A 24,520-nucleotide genomic window follows, 5' to 3' on the forward strand; every position below is an offset into this window, starting at 1 on the left:
CGGAGATGTGGCATAGTCTGGTATTGATTGAAGAGGCAAGAAATCTTGGAGAATCAGTTTCATGCTTACTGTTAGTTCCTAAAAGTAAGCTGAATGAGAAAGAAAATGATATGAGGATAGGTATGAAATAGATATGAGGATAGAGGATATGAAATAGGTATGAGGATAGGTATAGAAATTAATATGAGGATAGCTCTAGGACCAACTGCCACCAATCCTTTAGGGAAATGGAGGCTACTACAATGTGGCACTGTCCAATCAAAAACAAAAACAAAACAAAACAACAACAACAACAACAAAAAATTGAAGCTGTCCTGCCATGCCTGTACATAGGGCAGGACAAGCAGTGTCTAGGAGCAAAGAAGGATAGGTCTGTGCTTTCTCAGTACAGTAATGCATGGCAGTTCTATCCTAGGAAAGCCATTTAGATTAATGCAGTCAGAGAAAAGGAATAAATTGTTATCATAATCATTTTTTCAGAGGTAGTGAAGAAAAAACATGTTATGCAGAGTGAATATTTCTAATGATTTAAAGATTTCCAAAGTCTAGAGTGCAAGCATACACTTCTGTTTTCACTTGTTAAAATGTTACTAGGGCTAATTAACAAATGCATAGATGTCAATAAAGTTGGAAAATCATGACATACTTTGCACAAGTTTACTACACAGAAGCAGAATTTTCATGCTATAAAAACTGATATAATCACTAATCATTTATGCGTCATTTTACAAAATTCTGCAACTGCTCATTTTTAAGGTAGTGGTGAATATGCCAGTGCTTTGCAACACTTGACTGAAAAGAAAAAAAATCTAGCTTGACTCAAATATTTGAGTTTCTATTTCAGCTTTGCCAATGTCAGTGATGTTAGGGTTCTCTTCTCTCCCCATTGCTAAATATCCCAATCACAATCTGCACTTGAAAATCACAAACTGTTTCTCACAATTTCCTTCATGCCAAAATCTCCATTTTCCCATTCAACCAGCTGCAGAAGTATCTACTGTATCAAAATAAATGTGTTTTGATGTCAAAAATGCTGATGAATAGAGCTGAACAGAGGATATTTGCAATGCTGAGTACAATTCGGTCCTGCAGTAATTCACAGAGATCACTGGAAGAGCACTAGAAAAGAGTCAAGCCTGCTGCAGCATAGTGATATCCTTTTCCTTTGTAATAACTTCACTGCTTATAGAAATAATATGGTTTGTGTTGACACAAGTCTTGACACATTAACTAGGAGATGTTACAGTCTTGTATATGCCTCGTGTGACTTGACATAACATTTGAACAGGGCTGTTAGGAATTTTTCTGTCATCCTGGGGTACACTAATTTTGTGTGATTGCACTGAAGTATTTCTGACCTTTTGAAATTCCTGGGTTTATAACATTGTCTGGCACTTTATACATATACACATATGCACATATATATGTCTATGTCTGCAAAGAGTTCTGATAGATGCTTGAAATGTAAACTATACTATTTAAACCGACTTTGAATATAAGCAACATTCCTGATTCTAGCTCTGCCAAATTCAGTTGATTTTGACATGGGAAAAGGAACTGTAAGGAAAATAAAATAATAATAATAATAATAATAATAATAATTCATGGTAATTATCCGTTCACTTGTTTTTTTTCTATTTTTTTTCTTTTTTTTTTTTTTCCCCACTAAAATAATTAATAAATACATGGCTGAACTCTTTGGTGCCCAGACAAAAACATATACAATAAGCCAAGACATTGTCAGCAAACAGGAATGAAGTTCAGTTATTAGTGAAATTAGATGGACTTACATTACATTATAAAAAATTTTACATCCAGTATCCTAGCCCAGGATGAACACTGTATCTGAATGTTCAACCACACTGACATTCAAATACCCTAATTTTGTTAGACAAAAAATTTACCTGGGGCAGGACCATGACTTAAGCAAGGCTTAAAATATAAAACAGCTTGTGTTAGATAATCTTAGATATAACACCTAATCCATCTTCTGAACCCACTTAGTGTTACTGCGTCTTTTCTTCAATGATCAATAATTTGACAAGTAATTTTTAAACAAGCTCTGCTCAAATATTGGAGAAAACCCTGGCCATCCTAGTGAAATCTGTACTGTACTTACGTGTCGTGGTAAATTCATTTGAGATGAATTCTTTGCCTAAATCCTTCCATGTGACTACTTATCATCCTTAGTGTAAAAATCTTTAAGGAAAAATCACAAGCTAGAATTAAATTGTCCCTAAACTGTATTAAGGAGCAAATTGTAGCAGATTTGTTTCACAAATACTGAGAAGCACGGAGAAGTCATTTCAGAAAAAGTGTTCATTCACTTTCATGAACTTAGGTTCTTATCAACACTTCATGGATTTCAGGAATTAATTCTTATGGTCAGATGCATGAGTAAATTCCAAATGGAACACTGATAACAGCTGTAAAAGCCATAAATACATTCAAAGCGTGTAAGCTGACCTGACACCTAGGGAGAGCACACCAGGACAGAAGGGTTTGGATAATAGCATCAGACAACAGTATGGTATTTATATGTTGATCGTTCCATTCTCTTCCTACTATGCAGAGAGAGATTGTTCTCCTGTGACTTCACTGATAGACTAACAGTGGCTCTGCAATCAAGTGCTTTTATTTAAACACTCCCCTCTCCTAAGCTTTGCTGAATATGTTTAAATTTCACCTTGCTGTACAACACTTGTCTATCAACTGCTAACACACCTCTGGAAGACCTTTGGCATACCAGAGTCTTCAATAAGTCCTACATGTATCTGTATAAAGATTTAATTTAAGTTCAAAGGAGGAGATGAGCCAAAAAAAAAAAAAAAAGTATCTGCCCAGTAAAACTCCAAAAATTTAGGTCTTCAGGCAAAGCACATGCTTGAATATGTTTTTGTTTGAGCAATTATAATCAATGTTACTTATGCTCCTAACATGTTGCATAATTATTATCCTAATGCAGTGCTCTGCTTCCCACATAAAGCCTACTGGTGATCAACAAAATAAAATGACTGAAAATGACAAAAAAAGAGAAAATTACTGTTATTTGTCCCACTAGTAATGTTTTATTGGCTATTTTGATGTGGTTTCCATTTAAGTGGATTGACAACTCCAACTGTTTCCTTAATGGACTGAATTATACAAGTTTGTTTTAAGTGTCAGGTCACCACACTCATGTTGGAAGCTGCAACAACACTATACAGGGAAAAATGCCTTAAGGTCTTTCAAGACCTGATGAGTTGACCATGTAGCAAACACATCCAGTTGTGGTAGTCTGCAAAGCTTTGTATCCTACCAAGTAAAACTGCCCAAGCTGCCTTGAATCAGTCTGAGGTGGTCCTGAAGATTATTTGTGCATGGGGGCAAGCAGAATGCCCAGACTCTGATGTAATTTCAGCTTCTCTCATGCTTGTCCATCAGCTGATGGGTTGATGTGGATAAAGACATCAGTAGAACAGTCAGGCTGAAAATAATAAATACATAAATACAATAAAATGCAACAAATACAATATTAATAAACAATAGAAATAAATTAAATTAATAATGAGTAATAAAGTACAAGAGGAAAAACAAATACAATTAAATTGAGAACTACAAGGAATATTAAAGCAAAAATAATCTGTATATATACATATATATCATTTATGATATTTATTGATATGATATTACAAAATATTACCCCAAAAATCTAGTGTCAGTTTTTAAAACACATTCAACATAATGGCTAGGAGTGTGTTTTACATCATCTCTGTACTATCCCAACCTTAAGCAGTACAGATGCAACTGACATAGACAACATGATAAATTCCGAAACTGTGAGAAAAGCTGTGACTGTTGTTAGTTGTGGATTGTATATATTTGAAGAGAGTATCACTTGATTTATCTTGTGATCACTTTCCCTAACTTCCTCATTGAACAATGAGGACATTATCAATGTCTCTTTTCTATATATAGCTGTAATCATTTAAGAAATTAACATCCCCAGCAACTTATTACTTCTCTTAGTTAGACATTTCTGCCACCATAACTGAAATGTAGTAAAGTTAGTGCAAAATGAGTCACATCTGTTTAAACTGAAACAAATAGAGCTACTGATTTTTTTTTTTTTGTCTTTTTTCTGGGCATACCCCTCTGCAGCTAAATACCAGAGATTCGTTAAAAATGTTCTTGTTTGTACAGCTTCAGCTACTTATTTTCAAAATCAACCATTAATAGAAACTATTCTGAAACCAAAAACTCAGCAGCTGCAAAACCAAAGGAGGAAAAATAAAACACAGTATTCTTTCTTGACAAGTAGCAGCTCAGTGTAGAAAGGTATTTAAAGTTCTTCAAGACAGTAAAAAAAAAAAAAAAAAAAAAAAGTGTACAAGAAGGGATATGATTCTCAGTATTATTCCTGTTGTTTTTTCTTTATTTTACATTAACTTTTCATCAAAAGAAACACTTCAACATCACTCAGAACCCCCATAGCTCAGTGCTGCTTTTTGCAATAAAGTTCCTTTTCCGTTCTTTCTTTGTCCCCCTCTGTTACAAATATTTCCAGAAGTCCAACCACAACACACACACACACATATACCCCTACAAAATGTAAACAGGGATTGAGGTTCTTTCTGGGAGAACAGACTGAAACACATCATCCTCAGTCAGTGCTGAGCAACACTAAAAGGAAAAAGGAAAATTACTCTGCCCTATGTAGTCCTTCAGTTGTAGTCATCATCATCATCTTCATCATAATATAGTATTAATATTGCACATTTTTAACAATGCTGACTTGTCATTGTGTAATAAAGTGGCGATTAGAAATAGATGGACTCTTACAGTTACCACACAGATTTTGAAAACTGGCAAATACGATTTTCAGTAAGCAATTGTCCTTTTCCTGCTCTCACTCTTGTTCTGGGTTCTGCCTACCTACTTTCTAGGCAAGCCATTACTAGTTACTGTGCAGAGAGACAGTATTACCACCTTGTTCGAAAAGAAAGCAGCCCATGATTCAATTTATGTGGAAATGTATCCTTCTAGTGATGTGTCGTAAGACCATGCCCTGAGACTGCTGACCAGATCAGTTCTCGTAGTAGATGGTGACTGAAGAGTACTTGGTTTATGGATTCTGATTCAGAGATTTACAGCAAGTGTCTTAGCCCTGACAAGCCTGTCTAAGCCCTGGCGTAGCTTAGAACATACTAATAGCCCAATTTAGGTATTTCTGGAGCTCTGAACAAAAAGAGCCAAGGTCTCCATACAATCACATTGTATATCTTCAAAATCAGGCAGCATATGGAGAAGAGCAGGATATTTCTTAAATCCCATATTAGATAAATAATATTTATTTTCCCACAGATATTTTTAATTTTATTTATTTATTTAATATTTTATTTATTTATTTATTTATTTTAAGTTCCAAACAGCCAGGATGCTTATCCCTTGACATGGCTTCTGATAACGTAAAGCAAAAAACTGGAAAAAGAGAAAAAAAAATACTTGCTGCTTCTTGTGCTAAACCTAAAATGGAAGACTTTCCAGGATTTTTTTTTTCTTCAAGTGCTTATACATGGAAAAGAACACAGTATCTGAGGAAACAATTAATGTAAAAGGCTAACAAATCACAGTAGAACTTAAAAATTAAAGTAAAAAAGTACATTTTTATATTTTCAGTAAAATATTATGATGTTAGAAGCATCAGTTCTTATACAAAATGCATTTTCTGATTTACTTTTCTTGAAGTTTTGTTACCTGACATGTCAAATAAGCTTTGAAACACAGAAAGATAATGCTAAATATATACTTTCAAAAATCAATGTATTCAAATATCCTAAACAATTGTCAAAGAGCTGCAGAGACTACTAATGAGAGCTACATTCTGTGGATGATTCTGTAGAAATATCTTAAACACAGGAGGCAGAGCTGTACTATAACGCTACAGGATCAGATCCACAGCTTCCCTAAACTGGCACAGTGCCACCAATTCTAGCAAAGCTTAGCTTATTTATTTATACTTCCTAAGACTCCTGACAACTACTGCCTATACATTGATTTCCAGAGATAGGATTTTATTTCCTTGCCATTCCTGTGATGTTCTATGCTGAGATGCATACATGGGATGCCTAGAGTGTGATCTCTTATGAAGAGCATCTTTTCTCTAGCTTTATTAATCTTTCTCAGGAATGTACCTGGAGAGAAGAAATATTTTTTTTTTTATTTGGTCAGAGATACACAAGTCTTTTAAATTTATCCTTTAGAGAAAACACTTTTCGTATTGTACAAAGTCATACTGTGAGCAACAAAATAAAAGAATGCCACACAGCTCACAGATTATCTGTTTAACAATGACAATTCTGTTCTTCTTTCTAATTTAACGGATTTCAGTCTGCTAAGATTCTGCAATTTAATCATTCTTAACAATTGACTAAAATGATTCCCACTGAGACTTGAAAAGCAAGAGCAACCAGAACACAGACCTAAATCAATGTGTTCCCTGCAAGTGGGCTGAAAATTAGAAAAGAATGGATTATTTTATTATGTAAAACAAAATTAAAAGTGGTAGGAAGTTTTGTAATTACATATGCATGTTTAAGTTGCTAACTTCCAAATGTTTTCTGGAAAATATTTACAAAATAAAGGGCTAACGAGTTGGTTCCATTGGCAGCAATGAGAGTCTAAGCATTTCATTGAGTTAGTTTACTCTTCATGGAAACTTTAAAATGCAAGAAATGAAAATATCCCCTTGGATTTATTTTAGCAAAGTAAATTGATCTTTTTTCTTTTTAGTGGTTTGGGTTTACTACATGATTCATTTATATGCTCATTAAGTTTATCAGTAAAATTAAATAATTGTATGTCCCCTTATCAAGCTATAAAATCTATTTTGAGCTATGCTTTTACTTCTTTCCAACTAAAATATTCAACCAATGCTGATCATTTATTTGAGCAATTTACCAAAGGAACTCTTTTAATAGCTCTAAACACTTTCCTGATTTCTACCCCTTTATTTCCATTGAAACTGCTCAGTGAAAGAACACCTGCTGGATGGCTGTGATCACTTGTTGTTGACGGATGAAATAGAGAAGTTTTAAAACAGTGAAGGAGCTATTGTCAATCATTCAGCAGCTCAAGAAAAGTAGAACCAAGTGCTTTGTAAGGCAGGAGGGAAATTTGTCAGTTCTCTTGCTTTCTTTAGTAGACTCATTTTGGACTTGCTTCCTGGAGCACCATTTATTCCTAGAGGGCCACTGCAGAATCTCTTCAGCTCTTGGATCCCATATCACAGAAGAAGCTGAGTGGCTATTTTTTTTGGCAAAAGACAAGCTACAGCATAATATAAAACAGACAAATATTTGGGCAAAGGACGACTCTACCTCCTGTTGTTACTGTTCCTGACTTGAGAGGGGAGATCCTGCCGCCCAGCACAAGAAATTCAATGAACTGGGCAAGTACCAACTTCAAAGGTTCAGAGGCATGAGCCTGGTTGCCCTGAACACTCATAAATGTCCTCCAAAGGAAGGACTGGATGTTTTAGAATAGAGAATTTATGGGTTTTGTTTGTTTTTGGAGGCCAGTGTTGTCTTTGAAAGTAAGAGAACAATGACAAAGAGATGGAAATTTGAAAACTGAGGCAGAGAAGAATGCTACCTTGAAAAACACCACTGGAGACGTGTTACAGATCTGGAGCAATCTCTGTATAAAGAAGACTTTTACTTGAAATATCATCAGTGAAATTTCACTTTAAATTTTTATATGTTTTCTGATTTATAGTATTTTTCAATATTATTGTGTCATGATCTCAAAATCACAGGATGACAAACTTCATTGCTTTCAGAGTGTCAAATTCTTTCATTAATAAAAAAGGACAAGAAGCTTTGAGAATCTGAGATGTTTAGATGAGTACTAAATTATATATTGCTTTCATTTTAATACAGAAATAAAATATAATGTTTAATCTAACCTATTATTTCATATTATAATATACTCTTAATGACTCGTCATTACATATGTATAAAATACTGGGAATAAGGCAAGAAAAGCAACAAAATAAAATATTCTTTTTATGTGATATGAAAGAAATGCTCAGTTCCATATGTCTATCTTATTTTTATTTGAGATCATGAGGATATAGAACAGCAGAAGAGAAAAAAGAGAGAATTCAATGAGGAATGGAGCAATCTACATTCTTAATAGCTCTAACTTGAACTCCTGTAACTATACAAAGTACTAAAATCACAATATTGCTGTAACTGTTTCTCTAGAACATTGTGCAAGACAATATATGCCTTGAGACGCTGAAACCTATTTAACCATAAAGTACAATAAACCTGAGTTTCTCTTGTTGTTTTCACTTGGAAATCTGTGAATTTTATTTACAAAAGAATGATTTGATAGTGTTCCATAGCAGATTTTATCATTCATGAAAGAAACAGAAGCTTTTTTTTGGCCTTAATATGATTTGCATGAGGATTTAAACAGAGGTGATTTGCCGATGGGATGTATAGACAAGAGTATAAGCATTCTGTTCTGCTCTCTAATGTGTCCAGTTTAGGTATGCACTTCAAAGAAGATGCGGGCCAACTAGAGAAAGACCAAGTAAATGTAATCAGAAACATCAGAGATTTGTAAAATATGACTGATAAAGAAAAAATGAATGCAGATTGATTAGTCTAATTAAAGAGGAAGTGAAGAGGGAGAAAACCTTCATATATATAAAAGGCTGTTGCAAAGAGGGCAAGAATAATTTATTCTCCATATTCATGACAAATAGAATCATAAAATTATGTAGGATCTGCAAAGTTAGACTTAGGGCAGTTTTTCAAATAGTAAGGCCAGTGAGTCCATAGAGTACACGGCTGAAGGTCATTATGGGCTTTCAATCAGCCAAGGCCCTTTGAGGACAACAGATGTCCAGAATAAGACAGTTATAGAGAATGCTTTCCTTTGTTCTCTTTCCTGTCCTAAGTTGAAATGGGGATATCATATGCACATTGAAAGTAGTGAGGATGATTTTGCTCTGCAATAAACATGAGCAAACATAAAAATCTATTAAATCCTTTAAAGTGATTGACTAAATAGAACAGGATACAGAAAAAAAAAAAAAAAAAAACAAAAAACAGGGATTTTAATTCCCACTTGTTAAATACATAAAGGGAAAGATCTCACATAATATATTACTCAGAACAATAGAACACAGAACAATACAAACCTGCAGAAGGGCTGTGGAGTAAAAGGACTCTTCATTATTATCACCATAATGAATGACTTGGAGCTGAGCTAAGATATCCTTGTTCATTTAGGTAAATATATTAAACTGTTGCATTTTGTTCTACTTTATTTTCTGAATAAACACCTTTGCAACATACAAATATAAGAAATAGGCTGGAAACCAATAAAAATTATTCTAATATACTTAACACCATTTAAATACGAAATAGCTTTTTGTTGATTTTTTTTTTTTTGTAATTCAATTGATATTGATTACATATAGGTGATTTAATCTCATTATCTTTGCAGAACTGTATGGTTGCATTTACAGATCACAGGGATTATGAATGCAAATTTGAGAGAGAGGGAAAGCAGTGAGTAGGTAACTGGTAATAGTTCATTTCTGCTGACATGAGGGTTAGTAAAGCATCAATTGTAGGTAAATTGTACTTGGCATTATTGATGAAACGGGAGATAAGACAGATTCCAATATTTCTTTCTTTTATTTAATAGATTCATGGACTTTTCAGGCAGAAGGGAGACCATTATGATTACATGCTCTGACCTCTTCTGTTATATAAGCATACAACTTCCTTGAATTAACTTCTGTGGCTGAACTGGAATACAAATTGTTCTCATATTTTAAAATGACAATTATTTCGAATCTGAACATGCCTATCTAGAACTTCCAGATATTATAATTCATTATGCAATTACTTGCTAGATTCAAGAATCCTCTCAACAAGTTTTTATTCCTTATGTTTAATGGTTTCTCACTGAGAGCCAACTAAATTCCACCACACTGCTCTCTTACTCCCCCTCCCCAAATGAAGATAGGGGGAGAAAATATGATGAAAAAAAAAAAAAAAAAAAAAAGGCTCATGGGTATCATAAGGATAATGTAATTAAAGATAAAAGAAAGAGGAAAAAAAAAAAAAAGCAAAGACCATGTGGAAGCAAAGAGAGAAAAAGCAATTATTCTCTATTTCCCATCAGAAAGCAATGTTTGGACACATCCTGGGAATCAGGACCTCAGTATGAGGTTGTTCAGGAGGTCAGACTTTTTCATGAGAGCCTCATCTTCTCCTTTGCCTTCCCCACCTTTTATTGCTGAGTGTGTGACACCACATGCTGTGGAATATCCCTTTGGTCAGTTTAGGCCAGCTGCCCTGGTGATGCCCCTCCCCACCTCTTGCCTATCCTCAGCCTACTGGCTCTGGGGGAGATTGGAGCAAGGCTTGGTGCTGTGCCTGCACTGCTCAGCAATAGACAAAACTTTGTTGTGATATCAACCCTGTTCTATCTACATGTGCAGAGCACAATGTTATATGGGCTGCTGTGAGGGAAGTTAACTCCATCCCAGCCAGATGCAGTCCAATATGATTTCCTATAATTTCCAACCAAATCACTCTTAACAACGGGGAGAGTCAATGTGGAGTTCATGAATTCTGTTTGTAGCTGTGGAATCTGCATACATGTGTAGATTTCACAACAATTTTGAGCTTTTCTGCTTTTCTCCACTACCTTTATGCTTCTATGATGAGGAGAAATTCCAAGGGAAATGATGCAGAAGTAAAACAAGCAAATTTGGAAGGTGTTATTTTAAAGTGGAAACATACTTAAAATTAGTTACTGGAGCAAAAACTAAGAGTAGTTTATCTATGCAAACTATCAAATTAACAATAGATCAACTAGTTTAAAATGTTGGTTGATCTTATACGTCAGTCTCTTTCAGGAAGTAACCCTCTATAATGCAGGTTTCTCATTGTGGAGATGTCCCATCCCCACATATATCATCAGAAAGACAGTTTGCTTGACAATAACATGACTGACTGATAAAATTGTCTCAGTGTATACATGACATCAAGGAAAAGCCACCAAATATCTGCCTATGAGCAGGCAAGCATCTGCCTAAAAGCATGACCTGACAATTATCCAGATTTATCCTGATCAGCTGGAACAATACAGAGAACCACCACAAAGAAATGAGCAGGGAGGCCCTAGGAAGGATGAGCAGCAGCAGCAGCACATGAGAGCATTGATTTGGCTAGCGCAGGGATCTCCTGTGGGAGATCTCCAAAGGGTCCCACAGGAAACCCACAGCTCCACTGGATTCCAGAGTAGCCCAGGGAAAAACAGTGGGCATTGATACAGAAGTGAGGAATCCCATCCCTGGGAGAGACAAATGTGTATGTGAGATTTTGTGTAGAACCACGTGCATCCGCCTCCAGGGCATGGCTATACAGCATGAGTAAACCCTTGCATTGCTCTGCAATCCTGCTGTACTTCCATTATCTTTATTTACTTTTTCTAGAGGGAATTAAGGGCTGTGTCCATCAAAATTTTAAAGGTATGTCCAGGGATTATATTCCTCTCCCTGCAGCACTACCAGTCACTGTAGAAATTGCAGCAGGCTTGTGCAAGAAGAGGTAGAAAGCTCTGCTGTATTAAAATAGAATGGAGTAAGCAGAAGGACACCACACAAAAACAAAAGACATGGACAACAAGACAGCACATTTTGGAAGAGATGGCCTATGTGCAAGAGACAGTCTAGGTACACCGGCCAATTTCCAGTGAACTCCGAGAAAGGCAAGGAAACAACAACAAAAAATATTGATTTCTTATTTCGCCAAGAACTGCCATTCTGTATGGTATCTAAAGTAAAGCAATTCTGCCCCAAAACTCTGCAAGCCTGTTGGCAACATATTTCGGTTACTGCAAATGCATACAAATTACCCATGGGTTCCTGGGAAAGGTATACCACTGGTAGTGAGTGATGAACCTGGAGCCAAGGGCAGCTCAGCTCTGATGTGCCATGTCTGAAAAGGACACAAATTCTTGTACCAAGCATTTTAAAAAGAACAAAGAATTGGCAGGACATCCTTCCACAGAGCAAGGATAGCTTGTGAGCAGAAAGGTATGCTTTAATGGGCATCCAGCTGGGAGGAGATATGAGTGGTAGGTATAGAGACAGTTCTTAACCTTTCCTTTGTTAAATTTATAGCTTGAGCTCCCTGAGTTCCTCACAGTCCTTTAATAATTCTCCTGGCTTTCCTTTAATCCTCTCCAATTTATCAATGTCTTTTCTGAATTGTGTATTTCAGAACTGAAAGCCTCAGCCACACCAGGAGAAATGGAGAAAGAGCATAATTCATAATTCATTTCTCCCCAAGATTCTCACGTTTATATCTCACATTTGCTTTTTTTTAACTTTTTTTTTTTTCTTTTTTGCTGTGGAATTGTATTGAGTGTTCATGTTTAGTGTGACTTCTTGCACCTTTTTAAGAGCAGCTGCTTTTCAAAGCAGAATTTGTCACCATGGAAGTGTGGCTTCTGTTCACACTTAACTAGACTGAAAAGTGACGTGGCTACATGGAATTGCAAATTGTTTATTTATACTATACTTACCAAACAACCCACATTTCCCTTCTGAATACTACTTCTTTGACATTTCTTTAAGCATGTGGGCATACATAAACTGTAAATTCAATCAATAACAGTTTTGTTTTCCTCCGAGTCATTGATAACAATATTAAATAGCAAAAGGTCAAGAACTGATTCTTAAAGACCTCAAAGACATCAGTAAGAAAGCAGTGTTTAATCAATATGAACTGTTCTATTGATTTTCTATCATCTGGCTTCTTAATCAAAATATCTTGTAGCAAACCAAACAATTTGCAGAAATGAAAGTGGTAAATTGTATTATTGCTGTTATCAATGAAACTCATAAAGCCAGGTTGCCTAGTATTTTTCTCAATCAACTTTTCATTAATTTGATAATTACAAATTTATACTAAAAATGCCAAACCACCTAGCTGCTGAGCATTCAGGAGTTCACGTACAAAACTCAGCATGGCAACAATGCTCAATCATCATTAGCACTTTCAGGCAAACAGCAGAAGACATAGACATCAGTCATCTGACAGTCATTCAGAAGTATTACACTTTCCCCGTCAGTCTTAAGTCATGTAGTGACTAACACAAAGAATTATTAAACTGAACTTCAAGAAAAGGAAGATAATAAAGCTACTACAGTTAATGCAACCAATTTTTAGGTATTTGCTAGCTAAAATAAATAAATAAATAAATAAATAAATGAATGAATGAAATAAAAGGAGACATATCTGGTCATTTCTTTCATCAATGATACTTATTGCACCCTAGGAAAATGCCATCACCCCCCGGATTATATACTGTTTAAATTTTGGACCACGACAACATAAATACTGAAGCAAAATGAAATATTGATTGACATAGTCTACCTACCCACACCAGAATTTCCTCAGAGTGTATTGCATTTTCTAGTGTAGGAAAATGCTATTTTGTGCTATAGCAACCTTTATAGCAACCAGATTATTTGTTCCCAGGTGTCCTCATCTATGTTCTCATTGAAGTAACTGCAAAAGTGTGAGGATACTCTTGAACTTCTGAATATTTTTATATTTGTATTATATATATTCATACATATTCGGGTGATAAAGGCCATATAAGGATTTGAGAGAGATACAGCCAAGGAAATAGACATTAAAATGCAAAAATACACTGTGAAAAAAAAAAAAAAAAGACCTGTCTCACTGTAATGTGACATCATAAAGCCTATCAACTTTTAAATGACTGCACAATATGAGCACAGTGTGATTCTAATCTTTGTATTTGCAAAGAAAATTTGAAAACCAATTTCTGTACAAATTAGCGCTGCTGAAATTAGTGATTACAGTATAGAAAATATCAAGCAATAATGATGTTATGGACCTAAACAAGATTAATGTCTACAAATAAATTTTCTTCTTAGAAATATGCTCATCTGTAACTGAAATTGTCATTTAACTTTAGCAAAATTAAACAAAGCAAACCTAGTTTGATCTTCTAGAATGTTATATTCATTTTGTACACATAAAAATTTCTCCATATGGTGATAGATAAAAGAAATATGACTATCATTTCCTCATAACTGAAAACGCATTTTAATATTTTTGTGTGCTACTGTGGTAACACTCATCCTAACTCAGTTTCTAAACGTGAACAAATTCTACTATCCACCCACAAGCCTAACCTAAAGCTGTGAATGGCCATTAAGAAAGCTTCAAGATTCATTTCTGTGCATGTGGAAAAAGAGAGAGAGAGAAACATGTAAGCTTCAGTCACATCAGTTAATGAATTAACTGAAGTAACATGATGTTGGCTGCTCATAGATCAATCTTTTCATTTCTTTTAAGTAGAAATATATTCCTTACAGTGAGGCCTTACATTTCACGGAGCCACCCATCTCACAACTGACCTAGGGAGCAAAATTCCTTGAGGCTCTTCTGTAGTGTTCACTGTGATGAAACTGGGAAAATATGTACTGTAACAGGAATAAGATCACAAATGACCTAAAATAAATTGGCAATTCATTCTGTTTCAATGCTAAGTATTGCAAGCTGTTTAAATTATGATACACATATCCAGAGGACTACTTGTTACTCACATTTCAATTCTTAAACTTTGTTTTTGTTTCAATGGGAAAATTCTAAAATTGTGTTTAGGATGATCACTAACATTCAGCAGCTGCAAGTTGTTAACATATGATCCCTTCCTGCTGAAAAAGCAGTAATCCTACAGAAACACTTACAAAATGCATAGAGCAAATCATTTAAACAAAACATTCAAATATATTTCTCCAAACATTAGGGGAAAAATACATTTAGGAAATGGTAAAATTACTTCTATATATATTTTATTGCTAAGTATATTCCCTAAAGCACTTCTGCAAATTGCTTACAAACCATTCTTTGAAAATATCCATTCCTACTGGCATTGGTTAATTTTGATCAAATCTTTTCAGCTACATGGTGGGAGGATATGGAGAAGATGCCACCAGAATCTTCTTAGAAGCAAATAGCGGAAGGATGAAAGGCAAGGGACACAACTTGCAACGTGGAAAATTCTGATTAAACATGAGTAGTTAAAAAAAAAAAAGTAGTTAAAACTGAGTAGTATTGAGTCAGCCATACAGTACACTGGGTAGTACTGTAAAATACTGCAAATACCCAGTCACATTAGCTAGGCACAGTGAAATAACTGGAAATGACAGAGACGATGAAGCAATGTTATTGTGGAATGAGAAAAACGGTAAGGGAAGAGAAGATACTTTGAATGATGGAGTTGCAGAAAGAATAAGAATCAGAGAAAAAAAATCAAAGAAATGGAAACAAGACAAAGGTTAAAAGGAAACTTTGGACAGTTCCAACTCTTCATTTGCAAGTTGTTTTCAGTAAAGTTGTCTATAAGGTCCAAAAATCTTGCCTTACTATTTTCAGATGGGTTCTTGAAAATGTCCTATAATAATTAAAAGCAAAGTCCCTGCTCTGCAGAATGAGCTCTCTAACATTATTTCAAAAGATCTTTGCATTTGGGCAAATGTTGAGTCCTACATAGTTTGCATCAGTTACTGTGCAGACTTAGGTATGTTATAAAATTACACTGCACTTTGCTTGTTATGTGCTAAGCGATTTAGTGACAATACTACTCAAAGACCAGCAATAGTTCTTATCCTGTAATATAGCTGTAAATAAAGCTAAATCAACATTTATATAGTTGAACTTTTTCATTTCTACATCTTTTTTCGCTCAGACACCATTCTAAGTATTTAAAATATCTAAAGACAAAATGTTTCTGGATTTTATTTATTTATTTATTTATTTTATACATTCTAGATTCCATGTTTCTGACAAGGCATTTCTGTCATCACAAAATAAATGTATCTGTGGAAGACACCAAAAAAAATTTTTGTAGCGTGGGTTGTTTGAAATCCCAAGTACTGAAAGCAAATTTACTATTAGAAGATTGTTTGTTTACCTGAATCTCGTTTTGTTTGATTTTTTAAAAATATCTATTTTTTTCTATAAAAAGTTGATAAGAATTGAAATTGCAGCTGATTCAAGGTCCATTTCTGCTATTAAACAGGTCCTACTGTAGCTGTTGAGAGGTTCATCAATATAGCAGAGTTCAAATATTACCAATATGTTCTTATCATTGTAACCAATTGCGATCTATCAGATGATGAAGGAGAGCTCTTTTCCCTCCTTTCCTTCCCTGATTTTACTAGTATAAGAAACCAGACTTTCACCAAAAATACATTCTTCCTCTCATCTGGGTCTTACTCTAACCTTAAATCAATAGCTGTTTAGCCTCTGTATTGACAGGGATCGGGCCCATAACTTCTCTTTTCTGTTGTTGTATGAAAACTCATTTTGTTTTTTTTTTAGTGAATCAATCATCCTTTCTTAAAAGACTCTGTCCCCTGGACGGAAAAGATATTTTCATTTCAGCTATTCCAGAAGTTATTTGTTGAAGCATTCTCTCTCCTATTAAAATGCCTCTCTCTGTAGGACTTCTTTTTCTCTTGCTTAGATGCATACGTCCTTTTCTATCATGAAAGGCTACAAAGTTAAGTAGGCCTACTTAAACTCCCAGGAAGAAACATTTTATGACAAAACATATTTCATAATACTAGGGTTTATGCTATGGCTGTAAAAACTAGTTCAGATCTTCAGTATTAGATCAATACAATCAGTGCTAACTTCATGTGAGCCAGCACTCATTTATTTTCTGTTCTTTCTTTTTCAAGGTAATACTGTGTTAAGGAATGTGAGAATGGGTAGTAGTAAGTCTGCTAAAATCCATTTCCCTGAGTCAAGACGTATCCAGTGCACTATGTTCTGAATGCCTTTCTTGGGTGCTCTTCTGATCTCTACCTGCCTGAAACAGGACAAGAAATGTGTCATGTGTGGCATGCTCTGATCTAAGTTTATGCAGTCTACCTATTATCACGGTGTCAATAAGGAAACCTATTACCCATTGTTAATGAGGTTTCACTTATAAGAAAGTTTCTTTAACTCCAAAAATCATGTATGTCCAAAAGAGAGGGAAAGAGGAAATAAAAAGCACTATGCAGGTACTGTGAAATCAGAGATAACTGTAAGAAGAAAAATTTCTGCCTTGTGTTTTAGTTGTCTTCACTAGAAAATGCATAAAAGTAGGCCTTATGTCATCAGGAGACAAAATTCAGTGAGCATGGATATAAAAATTATAACTAAAGGACAATGTACTATCTAGTACTAGAATACCATGAAAAGAAGAAGCACTGTCAAAAAGCTTCATAGTTGCTTGTAATTCCTTTATAACCTCTTGTGCCACCGTTTAAAGGGACAAGTTTTCTTATGATCTTTGCTTAGTATCTCACTTACACAAGTACTGCTAGCTAAATTAGGTTCCAAGCTCAGTAGCTTCACAGATCCATTCCTGATTTCAAATAAACAAAAAGTCACAGCTGTCATCAATTAAGATAACAAAAAAAATTATCGAGAGGTTATTCTGCTATAATATCAAAGGGTATTACAAAAAAAAATAATAATAAAAATCCAATTCCAAATACACCAAATAGATATTTTTTCAAAGAGTACATTTCTTCTTTTTATTCTGACAGCTTTTCTTTGGATTTAAAATAATACAGAAATAAAGCTTTCTTGCAGTGCATAAATTCTCCCATCTCTGTGTGAAATTATCAAATCAAAAACCCTCAGGAAAACACATACCTAAAGATTTGTGTGTTTGCAGCTTTGGTAAACAGATCAAATGAGTCACTCTCTGTATGTTTCTTAAATCTCCTTTCCTACAGGAGAAGTCACAGCATTAACAGAACTCATTTTACCACGAACTTAAAAAAAAAAAAAAAAAAAAAAAAAAAAAACAAAAAAAAAACACTTCTCTAAACAACACTGCAACCAACAGACTCTATATACCGAAACACTCAGCTAAGTTGAATTGGACCAGTTTATATTTGTTTTTTGTTATTGACTTATTGTATTTTTTGTTCCTCTTTATTCACCTCAGTGGTTTTAAATCATCATTGATTGAGGCTTTGAGAACTTGAAGCTAATGAAACAAATTTAACACTCACCTGATAAAAATCCAGATAAAAATGCAATTGTTATTTACTCCTCGTTGGATCTTGTTGAAGAAAAGGTCCTGCTTTTTCAGAAAAGCAGTCTACTGTTACAGCAATCATAATCCCATAGAAACTTCTGGTCCAAGGACATTATTCAATATGCTTTAGGTCATGCTGCAACTTCCTCTATTATTCATGCTTACTGCCTTGCTTTCTTAGGCTTGATTTGTGGCTATACTACAAGCACAGCAAAAGTGTCCAGGAAATGAGTATGAGAGGAGACAGTGTATGAAAGTATTAGGAGAATCTCTAGTTGATATAAGGCATACTCAAGGAGTAGAAATGCACTTTCAGCAGAAGAGTTCAATGAAAGTGGCGCCAGAATGTGAACAAACGTAGCTAGGACAGTCTCCAAGTAGCAGAGAAGCCAGACCATGAGGAGTCTTACTTCAGCAATGGCAAGAGGAAAGAAAAAACTGAAAATTCAGAAATTAAAGCAATGTCTTACTTTCAATTGAAAGAATGACTGTTTGTTTTGTATTAGACCTCCTGAGCTCTTTATTTGCAAATTTCACACATCTAAGTTCTATCGAAACCTGTTCTCAACTTTTTTTACTGCAAACATTTGTCTAGATTAGAGCAGATCAGCAGGTCTTTGAGACAATGAACACACTATGTATTTGAGCAGCAATTGGCAAAACAAGGTACTAGCCCAACATGTTAGCGATTATACCCTTCCCCTTCTTGACCCTAGCACGTCTGCATCTCAAAGCACATGTGGATAAAACACACAGTCTCTGTTCCAAAAGTCAAGACTTCTGTATTCCATTACTAACAAGAGTGACTGCAAGCTCCCCAAATGTGTTTCCCATCCAGATAGTAGCAGTGGATAATGTTTTATTATTTACTTCCTTGTTCATCCTACATGCAGAATTCTCCTATTCTTTTATTTTGCTTTTCTTCCATTGCAGTACAGCAGATATGTAGTGATCAGACCAAGACAAACAGTGAAGAATTTTAGAGATTAATTATCTCAATGAAGGACATTATAAATTCCAAAACAAAGCCTCTCCTGCTACTCGCTTGTCTCCCTGAACAAACAAACAAACAAACAAACAAATAAATAAGTCTTTTAATCACCTAAGCAGAGTGAAGCAAAGAGGAAAAGCTTTACTGAAAGCATCTAGATAACATCTATTATTGTATGTGAATAAGACTTGTGAAATAGGTGCCAGATATTTATATCTGAAGTACTCATCTTAATAGAAAGTAGGTCATAGCTAATGTAACAGTGAATGACTCAGAATAATCATTTTAAGAGGGTGTGAAAGTCTAAGAAATTAATATATATCAATTCTGAACAGTCATAAAATTCCACTTGTAACAAAATGTGTTCCAATATGCATCTTGTTCCTAATATTTTATTCAAAATTTAGCATACTCAATATCTACCATAATTTAGTTTTTAAAGCATAAAACAGAACTGCATGTAGAACAGTTTGTGGGGGAAGGAGGGTGTTTGTTTTTCCTGGATGTCAATAGATGAACATGCATCTTATTGTTGTGAATAGACAAGAGGAGTGCTCTTTTCATTTCTACTTTCAAAAGCTTTTCTAAATCTATGTTGTTTTATGAAAGACTACAAAATGAATATGAACAGAAGTATCTTCAGAAATATCATTTTTGAAGATGGGATTTGCTGGTTTAAAACCTGAGGGTACCACCCCACTGAGCAGAGAGAAAAATGAAATAAACCTCTTACAAAAATAAGTCAGTCAAGTCTCTTTGGTCTTTTCTTCTAAATCTTAACTTGTATCAGGTAACATTTGTAATAATGATAAAGTAATAGTTTTATTTTGTTATTGAGCAGTGCTGAAATTATCAAGATTCTGAGATAATATATATATTTTTAATCTCCAAATAACACACCAACAATGTAATGTATTGTACATTTTTAATTTAGATATCCTGTTTCCATATGTCCAGGAAAATCCTATTAGCTTACACACATATCAGTGAAAGAACTGACTGCAATGACTATTGAAGACAAACAAGCCAAGGCTTGCCCTACATTCACAAAAATTCAAAAGTGCATGAATACTCTGTCAAAATTACATCTGCTGTGCCTTATTAATGAGCACTTGTAGACTCTGGATTTTACACTTTTCACATAAAAATATCAAATTCACAAACCTTTATTGGCATTTACAAACTACACTCAGAAAATTTGCCATACCCTCTTTCAGCCATGACTGGGATATAATTCACAAATATCTTGTTGACAAGGTTACAATTCATTTCATACATCACTGTTCATTAAAATAACATGAACCTGTGCTCTGGTTTTGTCTCACTTCAAAGCTCAACTACCAAAAAATTCATGATCAATTAGTTTAAATGGATGAATAACAGTTGGAAAACTATACAGGTTTCCCACCTTTTCGTGTCTTGTGCTTAGGTGAAATTAGAACCTCATAAATCAATTGTGACTAGCAAATTAGTTGTAGTTCTTTATTTCTTTTATTTAGTGTGAAAAAAGATATGTTATTTTCTTTTAACTTGGATGTGAAAAAAATCTCTCAAATAATTAATTTCTTTCTGTGGGCTGGTAAATGTTGAAGAAACTCAAAGTTAAATCTCTTAATGAGATTTCAAGATGGTACAAATTACCCTCTGGGACTTACAGAAGCAAAGAACTAAGATTCTTCACTGTATAAAGCCTATACTCATACGGCTGATCTCCCATGTTCACACTGTTGGCCTTTCCATTCATGGGTGGCTATTTCTTCTAGTCAAAAACATAAATGATTTTAAGATCAAGAAAAACTTTTAATTTCTTATTCCTTAAAGATGTTTTCTTCTAAAATATTAACCAGAAAAATAATCTTATATGACACTCATCTTCACACTTGTGTCTTCTGGCTTACTTGAATGTTTCATGCAGACCAAGTGTAATGGGTTTTATTATGCAAAGATAGAGATAACATTAATTTGCCTCATACTTCAGAACAAACTTATTTCTGCAATTGTGAATGAGTGCACATAAAAACAAAAACTGTACTAAGGGGGGACTTTGGCATCTGAGACATATGTTGGATGACAGATACATACAAACACTGATCATTTAAGTGAATCTTAAGTCACAAAGGGCAACTGATGATCCAGAAAGTAAACAACCTGGCTAACAAAACAACCTAAGCCAAACTCATTCTTTCTTCTATAGTTTATTTTCTCAAAGGAATATTTGGCCAGGATTAAATGTGTATCTTAAAAAAGTACACCATTATCATCTGTGAGCTTGCTTACATTGTGAGGCTTTTGGTAGTTCCTACTGAAAAAATTGTAGTTTCTGGAATAAACTTCAGTGATGCTCCAGCTAACGAGTAAGAAGGTCAAACAAGAGGGCTCCATCTTTACTCAAGACAAAAATAGCAAGTGAGTTTTCTTCTCCTTTAAGCCCTGCCCTTCACAACCCACATTTTTTTGTTCTTCTAAAATAAATCAGTCTTCAATAAATCTTATTTTTTTCAAGATAGGTACATTCAGATATGGAAACTAGGCTTAGTTGTTGGGTTGCTAACACAAAATAATGCATATATGAAAAAAAAAAAAAAGAAAAAAAAGAACAACAATAGCAAAACAACATGGGTTGAATGTCAAATGTGCCAAAGTAGTTTTGACAGGGCTCCACAGATGATGGTCTCCCTTTAGTTGTAAATATTCCGTAATTCCTATTTGTTTCTACCTTTGTTGTATCAGACCAGGCTCCTGAAGGGATTTCAGTGTTCTCTGTAAACTACCATTACCTATTTACAGAAATCATTACAATCCCAGATTCCTTAAAGACCTTGTCCATTAATTTTTCAACAAATGTCTTGAACAAAACAGTGGAGATGAGCCATGCCTTAAAAAAAAAGGCTTTTTTTTTTTTTTTTTTTTTTTTTTTTTTTAGGGCAAAAATACTGCCTCAGAAACTTTCATTGGAATTGTGTTTGGAGTTAGTTCAAAATTAAATTGCTTGATATTATACCAAAGCATAGCTTGGACAATTTGATTATCTGCTGTTCAAGAGTAATTTTTCACAGCATCATAGAATGCTTTGGATTGGAAAGGACCTTAAAGATCTAATTCCACTCCCCACTCCCGACATGGGCAGGGACACCTTCCACTAGTTCAGGTTCCCCCATCCAGTCTGGCCTTGGACATTTCCAGGGATGACGCATCCACATCTTCTCTGGGCAACCTGTTCCAGTACCTCAGCACCCTCTGAGTAAAGGATATTTTCCAAATATCTAATCTAAATCTACCCCTCTTTTACATTAAAACCATTACTCCTTGTCCTGTCACTACATTCTCTGACAAAGGGTCCCTCCTCAGCTTTCTTTTTAGTCCTTTAGGTACTGGAATTCTGCTATAAGGTCCACCCAGAGCCTTCTCTTCTGATGGTCCTCCTCTGGACTTGTCCTAATACATTTCTAATACATTCATGTCCTTCTTGGGCTGGGGGCCCCAGAGCTGGATGCAGTACTCCAGGTTTCATGAGAGCAGAGTAGAGGGATTCTCTACTCGGAGAATCACCTCCCTCCTACTCTGAGGAACACCTCCTTCAACCTGCTGGTCATGATTATTTTAATGCAACCCAGGATATAGTTGGCTTTCTGGGCTGCAAGTACACAGATTTCCTATGATTAATACAATATTCAAAGACATCCTGCTATACCATGTAATTTAGCAAAGAAGAGAACAAACTGTCACCTTATAAAACAAGTAATTTGGCTATATAGCTTAGACCCTCAACTGTTATCCCATGAATATTTTCCATGAATCATGGTATACAGGATGCTAACTGAAGCTGAACCATTATTGAACTGAAAGATGTTTATGTATTCCTCTAACCAGAAAGGACTGTAGAAAAAAAAAAAAAAAAAAAGTTTCATTTTCCTCATACAGATATCATGGAAGCAACATTTCTTTCATGGAAAAATGATGTAATTTAGGGGCTACTGGAGTCTGAGTAAAGATTGCAGAGCTTGAATCAGGCTGAAGAAATTATAGTGTTAAGAAAACAGATTTTATTTTTTTTTAATTTTTAAACAAGACACTTCAGAAGAGTCACAACAAGATTAAAGAAATAACAGGATTCAAAATGTAAAGTTTAATCATGGGAATGCTAGTTACTTACTTATTAGACTTTTAAGCAATTGTATGATACAATTACTTGTGTACACATTTAAAAAGACGATTTTAAAGTAATAATTTAGAGTAATATCACTTTATTTACCATTAACTGTGCTTGCAGACTCACAAGGACAATTTTGGGATGAGTGCACATGCTCCCAAAACTGGGATTTTCAGAAAATGTGACTCAAAGCTTTTTGAAGGAAAATATGAAATGGCATACAGAGACATACTTGTTTCCACTGTCTTAGCTGTGTGCTACCATAGGATTCTAACAGTCGCATATAACGAAGAGATAAGCAAAAACAAAACTTAAACTTTAGATACCCAGAAATAGTTGCCTAACTTAAAATAATGTCCAGATGTTTCTTCTTTGATTACTGTAATGGGTTTATGTGGCAAGGTTTTAGTAGCAGGGGGCCATAGGGGTGGCTTTTGTGAGAAGGATCTAGAGGCTGCCCCATGTTTGGTAAGGGCCCCACTGCTGACCAGAGCTGAGCCAATAAGTGATGTTCTCTGCGCCTCTGTGAGAGCATATTTAAGACAGGGGAAAAAAAACACTGCACCACACAGCAGCTGGGGGAGTGAGAGGAGTGAGAAACAGCCTTGCATGTGCCAAGGTCAGTGAAGAAGGAGGGGGAGAGGTGCTCCAGGCGCCGGAGCAGAAATCCCCTGCGGCCTGTGGTGAGGACCATGGTGAATCAGGCTGTCCCCCTGCTGCCCATGGAGTACCACGGTGGAGAAGGGTTCCACGCTGCAGCCCGTGGAGGAGACCACGGTGGAGCAGGTGGACCTGCACCGATGGAGGCTGCGGACTGTGGAAGACCCCTGCCGGAGCAGATTCCGGGCCGGACCTGTAGCCCGTGGAGAGGAGACCACAAGAGGAGCAGGTGACCTGGCAGGAGCTGCTGCCCGTGGGGGATCCAGGTTGGAGCAGTTCGCTCCTGAGGGATGGACCCCGTGGTACGGACCCATATCTGGAGCAGTTCTTGAAGAGCTGCTGCCTGTGGGAAGTCCACACCAGATCAGTTCAGCAAGGACTGCATCCCGTGGGAGGGACCCCACAGCACAGGGGATGAGAGTGATTGAGAAGGAGCGGCGGCGAAGAAGCGCTATAGACTGACCATAACCCCCGTTCCCCCGCGCCGCTCGCGGGGAGGAGGTGGAAGAGGGTGGATGGGGGGGAAGGTGCTTTTGGTTTCTTTCCTTTGTTTCTCACTT

The sequence above is a fragment of the Cygnus olor genome, chromosome 1 (genome assembly GCF_009769625.2).
Source record: "Cygnus olor isolate bCygOlo1 chromosome 1, bCygOlo1.pri.v2, whole genome shotgun sequence".
NCBI lineage: Eukaryota > Metazoa > Chordata > Aves > Anseriformes > Anatidae > Cygnus > Cygnus olor.